Source organism: Vicugna pacos, chromosome 29 (genome assembly GCF_048564905.1).
Source record: "Vicugna pacos chromosome 29, VicPac4, whole genome shotgun sequence".
NCBI lineage: Eukaryota > Metazoa > Chordata > Mammalia > Artiodactyla > Camelidae > Vicugna > Vicugna pacos.
In genome coordinates this window covers 13,116,291-13,129,715 of record NC_133015.1, presented here as the reverse complement: position 1 = coordinate 13,129,715, position 13,425 = coordinate 13,116,291, and the positions used below count along the sequence as shown (strand labels likewise).

At 39.4% G+C, this 13,425-nt stretch overlaps 1 protein-coding gene and 1 long non-coding RNA gene across 2 annotated transcripts in view; one reads left to right on the top strand and one right to left on the bottom strand.

Annotated features, from left to right (window-relative positions):
- The window catches only part of LOC102543787 (potassium voltage-gated channel subfamily B member 2), a 166,665-nt gene that overhangs the window by 32,427 nt on the left and 120,813 nt on the right, over positions 1–13,425 (top strand). The gene's annotated exons all lie outside the window — the stretch shown is intronic.
- Positions 1,543–12,844, bottom strand: LOC140690176 (uncharacterized). Its single transcript, XR_012065351.1, has 3 exons — positions 12,730–12,844; positions 2,095–2,185; positions 1,543–1,779 (listed from the first exon to the last, which is right to left on the bottom strand). It is a non-coding gene; the product is annotated as an uncharacterized lncRNA (long non-coding RNA).

The window sequence follows — 13,425 nt, the reverse complement described above, 5'->3', positions numbered from 1 at the left end:
CAAATACTTTCCAAATGCTAAGAATTTATAAGAAAATTCCCATGTGCATATGCCTTGACCTCACATAGCTTGCCCATAGTATTAACTTTTAAGCATGTATGTTGTCTAGTGGAACTTCGCCCTGAAAGTTTTGTCTAATAATTGTGTGAAAGTACAGCCTTGTAACTGCTTTGATTCCTCAAGGAGATGGTTAGTCATTGCCTCACCCATATTTATTTATATTGTTACTGTGTAACTTTTCCCCAGCATGTTAGAGACTATCCAGGTCATCCTGATGACTTTTAATTAGCCCTGTGATGTGGTACAGATACAACTGCCTAGTTGGTTACATTGGAACTGAACATGGGAAGATGCTATTTTGAATGTCACTGTTCTTTTCCCTTTTATTAGCCGTTATATTTGACAGGAATATTTGTTGTATACAATGAAATGAAATAATCTCTTTCCAAAGAACTTGTTAAGATAGTTTATTATGGAATGTGAAATTAGCCAATTTTTATTGAATATTAAATATTGCATACAAAATATGAGATATTTATGGAATATTAAACATTGCATACATTGAATCATCAGAAATAAAAAGCCTTGAACAGTCCATTTATTTTTAACTCCTCTGCACTTCCACCTTATTCCACAAAAGAGGCAGCTCGCTAGAAATATATACACTAAAAGTTCAAATAAAATAACCAAAAAAGAATTAAGAGCAAAGAAAAAGAACTAAGAGAAATAAATTTTAAATTGTCACAGTAATGCTAGGGAATGCTTCATTTTCTGCAAAATGTTTTGCATAATTTTAATTTAAAAAATGACAGTCTTGCAGTTTAATAATAGAGTTGACAATTAATAAACAAAATTTGTGCTCATGATTAGAAAAATGTACCTGTCTATTCTTAGAGGACCTGGTTTACTGACCAGACCAGGGTAAGAGCCATTCTTAACACAAAGACTCTGTCTGTATGCTCATGTGAATTGACCATTCTGATTAAGAAGAAAAATATTTTCAAAATAATTAACAAAGTTGATTCTAGAAGAATTACTGGAATAAAAATACCCTTTTGATCAAAACATGATTACATAGGGAAAAATAAACCCAGCTGCCAATGTACAATCCATGAACTAACCATAGATTACAATAGATGTTTTAATTTTGGCATTGATTTAGCATTGGTGGTTTTATTCTGTTTCAGAATAATCCCCAGAGTTCCATGACATCCAATAATCTGTAACGTGGGGAGGCATAAATCTGAATTCTGTATAACGTAAGGTTGGTCTGTAGTAGCTGGTGACTTTGATAGTGAGCTTAGCTCTTATCACTATCACTGTTGGCCTCACCCAATCTGGTTGTTTTCTCTGATTGTCATACACACTAATTCTCATTAATTGTTCCTGTATTTTATAGTGGAGATCATGGTATCAGAGAGATTCACACAGGACACATCCTTTATTTAAAATATCCTACTTAGGTATTCCAAGAGTGATAGAAGCTGTTTAAGGCAAAAGTCAACCTGGAAATTATTCTTGCCCACTAATATTCTGGGTGGTTGTTAAAACCCTTCCTACCTCAGCAGTGGAGCAGAGAAGGTAAAGAAGTTCCCAGGTCGTGGCAGCCAGCATATTCCACGTAGCATGTGGGCATCTGAGGCAAGCTGCACTTCCTGTATCTCCAACGCTGTAGTTGATGATAACTTTATAGTTTACAGTTGGCACTTTGAAGGACTTCAGGAGACCGAGACTTCTCTGCAATTGCTCTGTCAGCCTTGATACACAGACCTAACCAATCTAGAATAAAGCAGCTAGATGTGGACCAGAAACAAATGGAGAAGTACGGTAACAGGCAGTGGAAAAGTGGGAGAGGACGATGTTTGCCCTCATCCCTCTAGAACTTTCCCAGGAGGCACTAAAAGCTAACATCAGAACTCTATGAGACTCTGCACCTATGTATTATTTATTTATGTCTGTATACATCTATGTTGAAGTTAATGCCTTAGCTAATGCAGAAAATGAGTGGATTTTTTTTCCCTTTTAAATCATCCCCTTTCATGTCTTCATAAAGCTTTCAATGAAAGAACTCTGGATATTACTAAGGACGGGTACCTGAAGTAGATAGATCCATCTGCTGTTTGTGGTCAAGTTTCTGTGTCTAGGGTGGGCAAACCAGGTAGCAGCAGCCTTCACCAAGTGGCACCTGAATTTAGAGAGAGAGAGAGAAAAATTGCTCATATACACTTCCACTTCTCCATTAGAGCTATTATGTTATAAAAACCCACCTGCACAAAAAATGCAGTGAACTTCAACCTGTATTTGTTAATTTACAATAGATGCAACTTTGTCATCCAAATAAGACAGCTCATTCAGAATATAAAGTTTTATGATAACCTGATCGGGCATGAAGTTCATGAAAAATGTTCTAGTGGTCCAAGAATAGCAAGAAGTGTTTTCATTAGTCTCCAGGATTTTGTTTTAGGATGGTAGAGGTCATTGCCACCCTGGATTTCACGCTTTTAGTTATGTCTTGTTGAGTCACTCTTGACACAACCACAAGTATCGAATGCTACTTTATATACCTTCTCAAGCCTACGCCACAGCAGTGCCAAGGACGGCCAAGTAATCCCGGTGCAGCTCTGAAGGGAGTTGCCTAATTGGAACATCCTTCACTGCAGCCAACCTCAGGATATTTGCATATGAATGAAAGAGCTTCCAACCTTCTGATCGTTGTTTTATTTTGAATTGATATAAAACCTAGAGTGCAATTTTTGGATATTGACATGTGGCTGTCTTATCTGGTGTCATCTAAGTGAAACCCACAACCAAATGTGTTTTTCAAATTAGATTTTTTTTTAACATTCATAGTTTAGTTTCCATCTTAGAGTTACATGTGTCTCTGGCAACTTTCTGTGTAGGACTGTCGAACTTGTACATTGGTGTCCAAACGTGTTGTTTCAGCAAGAATTTTGGTTGAATTAGAAAATAAACTACTGCCACTATCTATGAAGTATAGCAACTGATTTGTCCTGTGATAAATTAGACGTATATCATTAATACAATGGAAAATTTCACATTGGGAAACTAGCAGAGGCCGTGCATAGTATCCTTACGGTAAGCACCCTGTTCCATTTTAGTGCAGTTCTTAGTTTAGAGGCAGAAAAACATTAGTAGGCAATCTTGTTTTTTAAGAGGTGATAATTTGCTATACTACAGATGGAATGAACTGCATATGCAATGAAAGAAAACATGAAGTAGTAGGCTAGAATCTAGGATAACGTGAATTTGCTCTTCCATATTTGCTATGTAAAAAAGCTAGCACATTTTATTATATTTCTTAAGTGAATTCTGCAGGTGTGAAAATTATTGTATTATATAAGTAAAGTAATTGCATTATCAGTAATATTAAAATTCAAAACAAAGATCTGTTTTAAGCACTGATCTTTATTTTTCAAACTCTTGCTCGTGAGCCATTATAAATATTTTAAATTGCAGGGAGTGTTTATAAAGTACTAATCACCTGCACTTTTTTTCCCCAAAGTTTTATAATTAGATTATGCATGAGGTAGCTTAAAGGGGAGCAAACTGTTTTGATAGGCATCTTTTAACCATATATCAGGTACATTTATGTGCTCAAAAAGAGAAATGTTCTATTACAGTTGGAAACATCGTTTTGGGTTCTGTGTTTACCTGTCTCTGTTAAGTTATCCAACAAATGTCAAAGTATTGAACTTTTCTACCCTGCTGCCCTTTGAGGCATACATCTAAATGGGATTCTGAAGATCAGAGGACAGTCTCTGCTGTTTATCAGACATTCTGTGAGAAAAAGTCCTCCAAGGCTCCAGGTTGCCACCAGTGGGTACTTTGAAAACATCCAAATGCCTTTCTCATTGCAGCGCAGCCCAAAGGAAGAAATGTCCTTATTGCTTCCTTGCAGCTCTTACTTCCTCTCTCTGTCTGAGGAGGCTCACCTTGCCCCGCTCCCCTTTCTACATCACTCCTTCTCGGCTCCTTCACCTGGCTCAGCCCTTCCACAGGAACACAAAAGAAACCCTGTCCTCCTGCCCACACCACATACAGCCCTGCCGGTCCCCTCCGGAGTCTTCCTCATCACTGGCTATATTGGTGACACTATCAAACCATTGATTTTTCCATGTAATTTCCTTGCCTCCAGTTGGATTTCACATTTGTCTTTGTCTGGCTCTAAGTCTTTTCACAAGGTGATATCTACCAGATTTCAATGAAATTGAATGTAGCAGAGTCCAGATTAGAGAAGGCAGAGAAACCTAAAACATCCAGGCTTCATTTTGCCTTTATAAACAGGTGTTTGTGTTCCTTTATCCTCCAGCATCAGAGTCTGAGAGTAGGCAGACTTTTTTCTTCTCAACTCTTTAAAAGCAGTATCTAAATAGTCCTTTTCCTCTTTGTTTGAGAGAATCTGATTCCTCACCACCCCCCATGCCCTCTCCTAACGCATGAGCTCTGCGTGCACAGATCAAGGTGGTTTTTCCTCCCACTTCCTCACAATAGTTGTCCCTCTCCCCAGAGCCTTCTGTTTGGAGGAGAAATTTAACTCTGGGGGAAGAGATGGTGGCTTATTGATACCTGATACAGTAACAGATGCTTTTCTTGAAGCTACATTAGATTCTGTTTTCAAAGTCCTCTGTGAGGTCTAGCTAGAATGTCCTGACGTCATCTGTGTTCTTGCAACACTTAACCCTGTCTCTTATTCTGAGCCAGTTCTTTTCTAACAATATCGCTTCCTTCACAACCTGAAAAAGAATCAACCTTGTTCCCTGAAGTCCAAAGTCATGAAGTAGAAGCCACATTTTCTCATCCTTTCAGTAATTAGGATGACCTTTGTGTAACAGCAGGAAGGAAAGAATTTATACTGGGTGCCCGCTGTGTGTCAGACCCTGAACTTGGGGGTTTTTCATGTTGACCATTTACAACAGGCTTCCAACAGAATGGATACAAATCCCAACATGCCACTTAGCGAGGGATGACAGACAGGAATTTGATATTTCTGGGTCTCAGCCCTCTAAACTGTGTAATGGATTGTCTTCTCCCAGCACTGGTATAAAGTAGTGCTACGTAAACCATGGCCCATGGGCCAAATCCTGGCTGCTGTCAAGCTTTACTGGAACCCAACTACGCCATTTCTTCATGTGCTGTCTGGCTACCTTCACACCAGAAAGAGTTGAGTAGCTGTGACAGTGACCTTCTGGCCTATAAAGCTGAAAATATTTACTATCTGGCTCTTTACAGAAAAAGGTTGCTGACCTCTGATTGGGTCACTTCTGAACTCGAAACCTCAGTGATTTCCCATGCTTGCAGCCGAGTTCAGACTCCTGCATTGGCATTTAAGACTCATCACAACCCACCTGTCCAGCCACATGCCTTCCCACTCCTCATCCATTACGCTCCAGTTATTCCAGACTGTCCACCATTCCTGAAGACCAGGCTGTTTACTTCACTCAACAAGCAGTGCTCTCATGGGCTCCATCCATCCAGAGGGGATGTCTTTTTTTCTCATTTGCGTGTGGTGCCTTGTAAACTGGCTGCAACCACAGCTGCACACACCTGGCACGTTCACGTGGACACCACTGCTCTCCTGACCTGGATCGCCCTTTGTCCCTCGTCTGTCCTTCCTTGTGTCTCAGCTCAGATGACCCCTTTCTGTGAGATCCACCTGACTCCTCTCTTCCTGGTTTCCCCTAGCTCTTTCTTCATACCTGTAATCTCTCTGTGCCACGTCACCTCCCCAGCTAGGTTGTCACACTTGAGGGATCAGACTACAAACCTTCGTCTTCAATTCCTGACACCTAGTTCCTGGCCACTCAGCACCTACCACCAAATGGCACGGCGGGGCAGACATGACAGTAAAACCAGATGTTTCATAATGTGTCTATTTCTCTGTGAAGATGAAACAACATAGAGGTTGAGTATCTCAGCCCAGTGATTAGACCTGAATGATGCGAAGTTTGTTTTAGGCAGTTCAAGGAAGCTGAATGTCTTACTCGTTTTAAATGGCTTTATGTTTTTGAAATCGGCTGAGAGCCATAGATGTGGGTTTTCCATTTTCACATTGTATAAATGCTACATCCAGAATAGCGTGTAGGCTGCTCTGTATGCCACCGAGTTTATGCAGAGAAAGGCATCAGGTGCTGCTGAAAGGCAAGCTTTCAGAGGCTTTGCTTTGCTGAGATTGCTCATTTCATCTGAACTGCCAGTTCTGGGAACTCTTGTAGTAGGTAAAATGTTCCCTTTGTCTGAACCAGGGAAGGAGGGCGTGAGCCGGCCCCCAGGGGACAGGCAGTCCTTCCGTGCCCTCCAGAGCCTGGATAGAGCCTTTCTTTACATTCAGTTATCCACCCTTTAGAGGATCTTGGTCCCAAGATGTGTTATCCTATTACTCAGGAGAGCCACAAACGTGGAGAGTTCCAAGACTTGAGTTAAGACGTATCTCCAATATGATGTCTTTTTGTAGAAATATGATAAGAGTCTGAAAAAATAAATTTTTAAAGGCATAATGTAAAAAAGGGAGATCAGGCGTCTTCGTTTTTACTGCAAAAGCCGTAATAATCATAATGGTGTCAACTTGAGGGCGAACTTACTTTTATTGTAATCCAAAAGGATATTTTCTGGAAACTTCTATTTTGAATTTTTTGAGATAGAAATTAAGCATTCTTTTTGTCTCAAAATTGCTTGCTGTCAGCATGCCACTCGGTCTTCAGGTATGTTCAGTTATTATTCTGATATTTCACTGTTCTGATGGGATTTTCATATTTAATTTTTTAGAAAGAGCCTTTTTAATGCCCTCGTCTCTTAGGAAGTATTTTTGACATGCTTCAGTTTAATAATTCATAAAATTATAGTTTGAAGGGCTACTTTGTATATAAGAAATCTTTAAGCCTTATATATGTCTTCTCAGAATTTTAATGAGATAGCTGCTAAGAGTAAAATAGTTTTCATTTGTTAAAGCCTTTGACCTTATCACAGCTTGGTTTTTAAGAGTTTTTAATAGCGTTGTATTCTAATTTAATTCTTTCAATTCTACTGCAAATGGAAACTGTCAAGTTAAAGTATGTTTTCAGTTCTGCTGTTAATTACTTGTGCATTGACCAGAGGAAAAGGCATCTTTGAAGAGATCACAAGATTTTATGGGAGACAAGCTTGATAGATATAAAATGATTGGAGAATGTTCTTTATAACCACAAATTTGAGTAAGCTTCCATTCTGTGTGACATTTGGGATTTCAGAGGCAGGATCTGATTGTGTCAATTTTTAACAGGTAGGGAAAGCTTTGTAAATGAGAGAGAATCAAATCGGAAAGATAGAAAAATACTTGGAGAAGAGGGGGAAAGCATAAACAAAGGCAAAAAAAGAGAGGGATTTAAGGTGCTCGATGCATGTACGGGACATTAGGGAAACTCTGTAGTAGCAATTAGGTTGGAAGGGTCAGGGAGGGCCAGGTACTGCTCTGGCTTGGGTGCCCACCTGAGAGTCTGTGCTCGCACAGAAGGTCATAGATGGGTGATGTTTGGGCCTGTACCTGTCAGTGGCTGGTGGAAAACTGCTAGGGAGGTGGGGTGACACAGTGGTGAGGAGCATAAGCCATAGGGGTAAGGTGACCTTGGGGTAGAGGACTCACTCTGCCACTGACCAACTTGGTGACCTTGCTAAGCCTCAGATTCCCAGCAGAGTAGTGGAGAGGATACAATGCACTTATTGTAAAGATTAAATGAACTAGTTAGCTGAATCTCTGGTGCACAAGCACACCTAGAATATATTACATATTAGTGTTATTATTATTACCAGTTTTACTCAAAAGAATTTATTTTGAACTATCATCAAGAGGAATTTTTTCCTGTAAATATTGGGTATTCTTCTGTTGCACGTTGAGTAGTTTTATTAGACTGTGGAGACAACATCTGTGTACAGGGAACAAACTATTTTCATCTCATTTTTAGCACCAAACCCCTTAAGAGCAACGAATTGAATTAATGTTTATTGATTTGTCCAAATTTTCATGACAGTGATACTTTAGATAAGTGGAACCTGGAATATAAATTAAAATTTAAATCTTAAAAAGGTTATTTTGGGGAAATGGATCCTATTAATGGAAATGATGAAAATAAAAAGAATGAACAGACCATTCCAAAGTTTGATTACAGTGGAGTCTTTGTGTTTATTGCTTCTCCTGATGGTTGCCTTCGTGTTAATCACCAATATTAATATAGCTGCCTGGAAGTTGAGCTGCTAGAAATAGTTCTATTCTTATTCACAGACAGCGCCTCTGCTTTGAGAGACGGAAGTGATCAGACTACCACTTTGTGCTTTCCGGTTGGGCTCATTGGCTCATATTTCTTATCTAAGTATCTGTTAGTAGGGTATGAAATTGACCACAGATCACTGACCTCCTAAATCCCTGTCATTATGATTCATTAACAGTAATATGTTTGATTGCAAATAATATTTGGCTCAGGAAGAATTGGATTCAAAGTAAATGTTGTCTCAGCTATAAAATTTCCACCCTGAACTTCAAAAACTCCCAAGTTTGTTGGGAGCGGTTAAAAGTGGTTTCTATCACTCATAGAAAATAAATGATTTTTAATTACTAGTTTTTCATGAAGAACCACATCTTCCAAGCTTAAGACCGAGACAGGTATTTGGCACAGCATTTGTTTCCTGATGTGTACATTTAAAATAAAACAATAAAATTATAAAAGAATCAAGATACCAGATTTTTAAATTGAGATTAGCACTGAAGAAACCATCGTCTTGACTAAGAACATTCATTATTGGTCTCATTTCCCCTAAATTATTTAACGCATCTTACAGAGATATCTAACACTGCAGGATAATAAATGACTGAATGCACTGTAAGTACATAGGTTGATCAACTAGATGGAAAGATAGACTAAATAGAAAGACAGAATAGATAAATAGAGAGATAGAATAGATAGATAATGAAGTAGATTGATAACTACATAGATAGCTAGGTGGATGTATAGATTAATAGATGGATAGATAAAAGACAAAAATGGCAAAAAGGAAATATGCTTAGAAAAATAATGAGGAAATTGGGGTGATTAGCATATAAAATCTTCATGACACAAGTGCCTCTTGTAATTGGTGCAACAGGGCAACAGGCTTGGAACATTCTTAATGCTAAAGCAAATCGGAAAACACATAAAAAGAACAAAATTACATAAAATCTGCACAGGCAGGCAAGGAAGGAGGAGTGCATGGTCAGCTCTTCAGATGACCAAAATAAAGCAAGAAGCAATGTTAGGGAGTGACTGGGGCCTGATGCTTCCATTTTAAATAGGCTTTCCAGGGAAGGCTTCACTGGAAATGTTATTTTTGAACAAAGTTCCACAGAACTGAAGGAGACCTGTGGATGTCGGGGGGAGAGGGTTCCCGGCAGTGGTGGGCGCATGACTGGCAGTCGTGGTCCTCACCCTGGGGTGGTTTTGTACTTTGGGGACCCTTTGCAATGTCAGGGGGAGGTTTTGGTCTTCAGCTTTGGGGGAGGGATGCTGACCTCATCCAGTAGGGGGAGGCCAGCAAAGCTGCTCCGTCTCCTCCAGTGCCCAGGACAGCCCACAACAAAGACCTGTCTAGTCCAAGGTGCCAGTAGTGCTCAGGTTGAAAAACCTGGTCCAGTACAAGGAGGCTACAGTGCCGTGAGCCTGGGGGAGCGTAGGAGGGGGATGGGGTGAGAGACAGAAGGGGCTTCCAGATCCTGCAGGGCCTTGTCAGCTCTTCCACTCGTCTGTGAGGGAGAATGGGGACCAGGGGAGAGTTCTGAGCAGTGATGATCTGAGCCACAGGGTCACAGGCCCACCCTAGCTCCTGTGTTGAAAACGGACTTTAGCAAGAGGAGAAGATGAAGCTGGGGACTCTTGTGATAATTCTGGAGAGGGACCGAATCACATGAAATGACAAAATTACACAGAATGAATGAGTATGTTATTTATTCAACAAAATAGCATCCAGAATATTGTCATCTTAAATCTGCGATTTATTTTTTTAAACTATGGAGAAATATTGCCATCTTTCAAAATTTAGGTTTCAACAGTTAATAGAATATCTCAGGGGGAAAAAAAGAAACCAAGAACTAACCTCTTTCATGCCTAAACCTGTTTAAGAATGCTAATAACGAGATTTGTCCTCAGCTAGCCTTATAACTAATTAACTGGTTTGGTGCCGTCTGAAAACATGAGCATTTAGAGAAAAATAAAACCAGGCACAGATGAACCCAGATACCTTTTTGAGGGGCATCTAAGAAGGATTGTCTAAAGAAGATCAATCAGAGAAGATAGACAAAAACAGATTTTTTAAAAAAGGCAAGTCTAGACACAGGTAAATATGAGGACCTGCATGAAACCAGGGAAATCCAGAATCAAGGAGGTGCCATGGAAGTTACTTGGCTTCAGTGCTTAGTCGTGGCTCAGAACTGATGTCCGTAAGGGCCTTCTCCCACCTCAGCTCCCAGGGCTAATTCGATTCAAATGGAAGACGCATTTTTCTCTTATTTTTATTATAAATAAATGTATTGTATATTTACACGTTTGAGTATGTATATTTTAAATATTTCGTTAGTTATAATAGCGGTAATGATTTATAGGAAGTGAAAAAATATTAAAATTTCGACCAGATTGAGAGACCCATAGGAGGGTCCACCTGCTGGCAATATTATAAGCCACTCCCCACCCCCTGTACAGGAATGTGGACTGTCTCTCGGGAAAGCCACAGCAAATATCTGTGTAATCTTGATTCACAGAGCGAGTGACACATCGCTGTTCCTACTGTATGAGAAAGGCATGGTCTAATACATTAACAGTGTTTCAGATCTTGGAACACACTTTGGTGTTTGCTTTGTGGTTACTTGCTACTGACAAAAATGACCACGCAGAGCTGTTGAAGATGCAAAAGCCTTTGCGCCTTTCTCTGTGTCCAACTCTCTTGGCTCCCTTACTCTGGATTACTACAGTGAGCGTGCCAGGGTGAAGACTGGCCTCTGGAGCCTCAACCTTGCAAATCATGGCTCTGGGCCTGGAGGAAAGGCTGGTCCTTCAGGCACGGAACCACTTAGTGCCTTGTGCTTCTCATCTGGAACGTGGGTGGTCGCCGTCCTGGCTCACAGGTCCTGCTGAGGACTGAATGGCTTAATGCATGCCACGTGGCTTTGCAGAATACCTGGCTAACAGGAAGCACTGAATGAGGGGCTTTGTTGTTATTATTAGTTTCAGTCCCTGGCCAAGTGGCAGAGTGTACGCGAAAGATGTGATCAAGCTCTGTGAGCAACTCTCAGGGAACAGGAAGAAAAGTTGCAAGTAATTCCCTTGGAATTGTTTATATTTAAATCAGTAAAGTTTTCCTGTAAGAAATCACCATGCATTTAGTCATCTGCTTCTTAATTGAATCTTTTGTGGCTATGTGTTCCTATTCCCAATTAGATCTTAAATAGACTGAATGTCCTGCTCCATATTTCCTTCTCTCTCTAATACTCAAATTAGTATTACAGTGTGGTGACTATATATAAAACAAACAACAAGGACCTACTGTACAGTGCAGGGAACTATATTCAATCTCTTATAATAATCTATAATGGAAAAGAATGCCTCTGAAAAAGAATATATATATGTATATGTAGAATTGAATCACTTTGCTGTAATCCAGAAACTAACACAGCATTATAAATCAACTATACTTCAATAACAAAAAGTACACGCACAAAAAGATATTCCAGTGTGATGCAAAGCATTAAGCATATGATCAGCAAATGCTTAGTTTTTGAATGTTTTCTTTAAAAACAAATTATATCGATGGTGAAAAAAAGGGAAAAAATTAAGATTTTTCTACATAAGCAATTATGATAGAATATGATTTCTTGTAACAGGCATCTGCTGGGTTTTTCTGAGCAGGTTTGGAAAATACCTTATTTCAGCCAAATAATGGCAGTGGACATTTGTTTGAATTTGTCATTTGATATTTTTCAAATCTTTATTTTCAAGAAAGAAAGAAAACTGACAGTTTGAAAAGGCAATAGTCTGAAACATTTAAAAGGGTATGGCATTTCTATCAGATCTCTTCCAAAAATTAATTGCTCTCTCAATCTGAGTAGACTTTTATATTAACCCATCAGCATTCCTGAAAAGTGTTTCATACCGATGTTTCTCCATGTGGAGCAGAAGAAATGTCCACACTACCAGATGCCTCAGGCTTAGCAGAACTCTTACATTTCTGTCCCCTACCTCCTTACTGCAGAACAGAAAAACTTCTACAAAATTGACTGCTTGGAAATACATCAGGCTAGTTACCAATGCAGAACCCATTACTGCAGTCTGTTCTACTTTGAAAGACTATGTCTGAGGAATGACAATGGTAGCTTCCATTTGTAGGTGCTTCTTTATTGCTGAGATTAAAGATGGAGTTCCAGGTGGTACTTATATTGGAATTTCTTTTTATACATAAGCTCTAAGGTAATTCAACTAGTTCCTCAAAAAGATAATAAAATGTATCAATTGATATCATTTTTGAAACAAATGTGTTGAGCATTCTGTAATTTCTGCACTTATTTAAAGAAAAATTTTCGTAGAAAAGAATGCAGGACCATGATGACATGATGATGCAGAAGGATACAGTGCGTGGGAGAGAGACAAGCATTAATTGTCCACCATGATACTTTCCACGTTATCTGATTTCAGCCACACAGCCCAAAGCTCTTTTACTTACTTTTGAGGATGAAAAACTAAAGCTGAGAGAGATTAAGAAACAACCAGAAAATCCAGAGCATTTTCAAACTTCCAATCTTGGTTTGAGTGACTCCATCACTGGCGCTGTTAAGACAGTGTAAATAATCCTTGAATAAAGAAGAAAAACTGAAGTCAACAATCCAACCACATCACATTTATGAAAAGCTTCCTGAATTAGTAGGACTGGGGTCATTTCCAGCAGTCGTTAATTTAACTTTCTAGGCATCAGGAAGTCCCCCCTCACCTCTATACTCTCAAATTACCAATTTCCCTCCGTCCCTGAGGTTTGCATTCCTGTGTTCTTTATTCAAAAATGACCTATAGAAACCAAAGATAAAATCCTAAATTTTCTATTTGATGAAGTACTACAGTGCCTGGCTGTCAGGGAAGAAACAGTTCTCTTTTTTTCTGGAATTTGCTATGTACAGACTGGACAGTGAAGAAATAACAAATCTTGACTCTAACCTTGAGAACAGCTCTCGGCCCAGGTTTACCACCAAGCTTACAAGATCTGCATCGTGTTTCACACTGAGTGCCAATCCGTGTGTGTCAGCCTATCAGCCTGTCTGCCTCAACAGACTGAGAGCTTTTTGAAGACAGGGATTATATCTTTTAATTTATTATTTCCAGCTCCTACTTCAGTGACAAGAACATGGGAGGTTCTCTTTAAATGGCA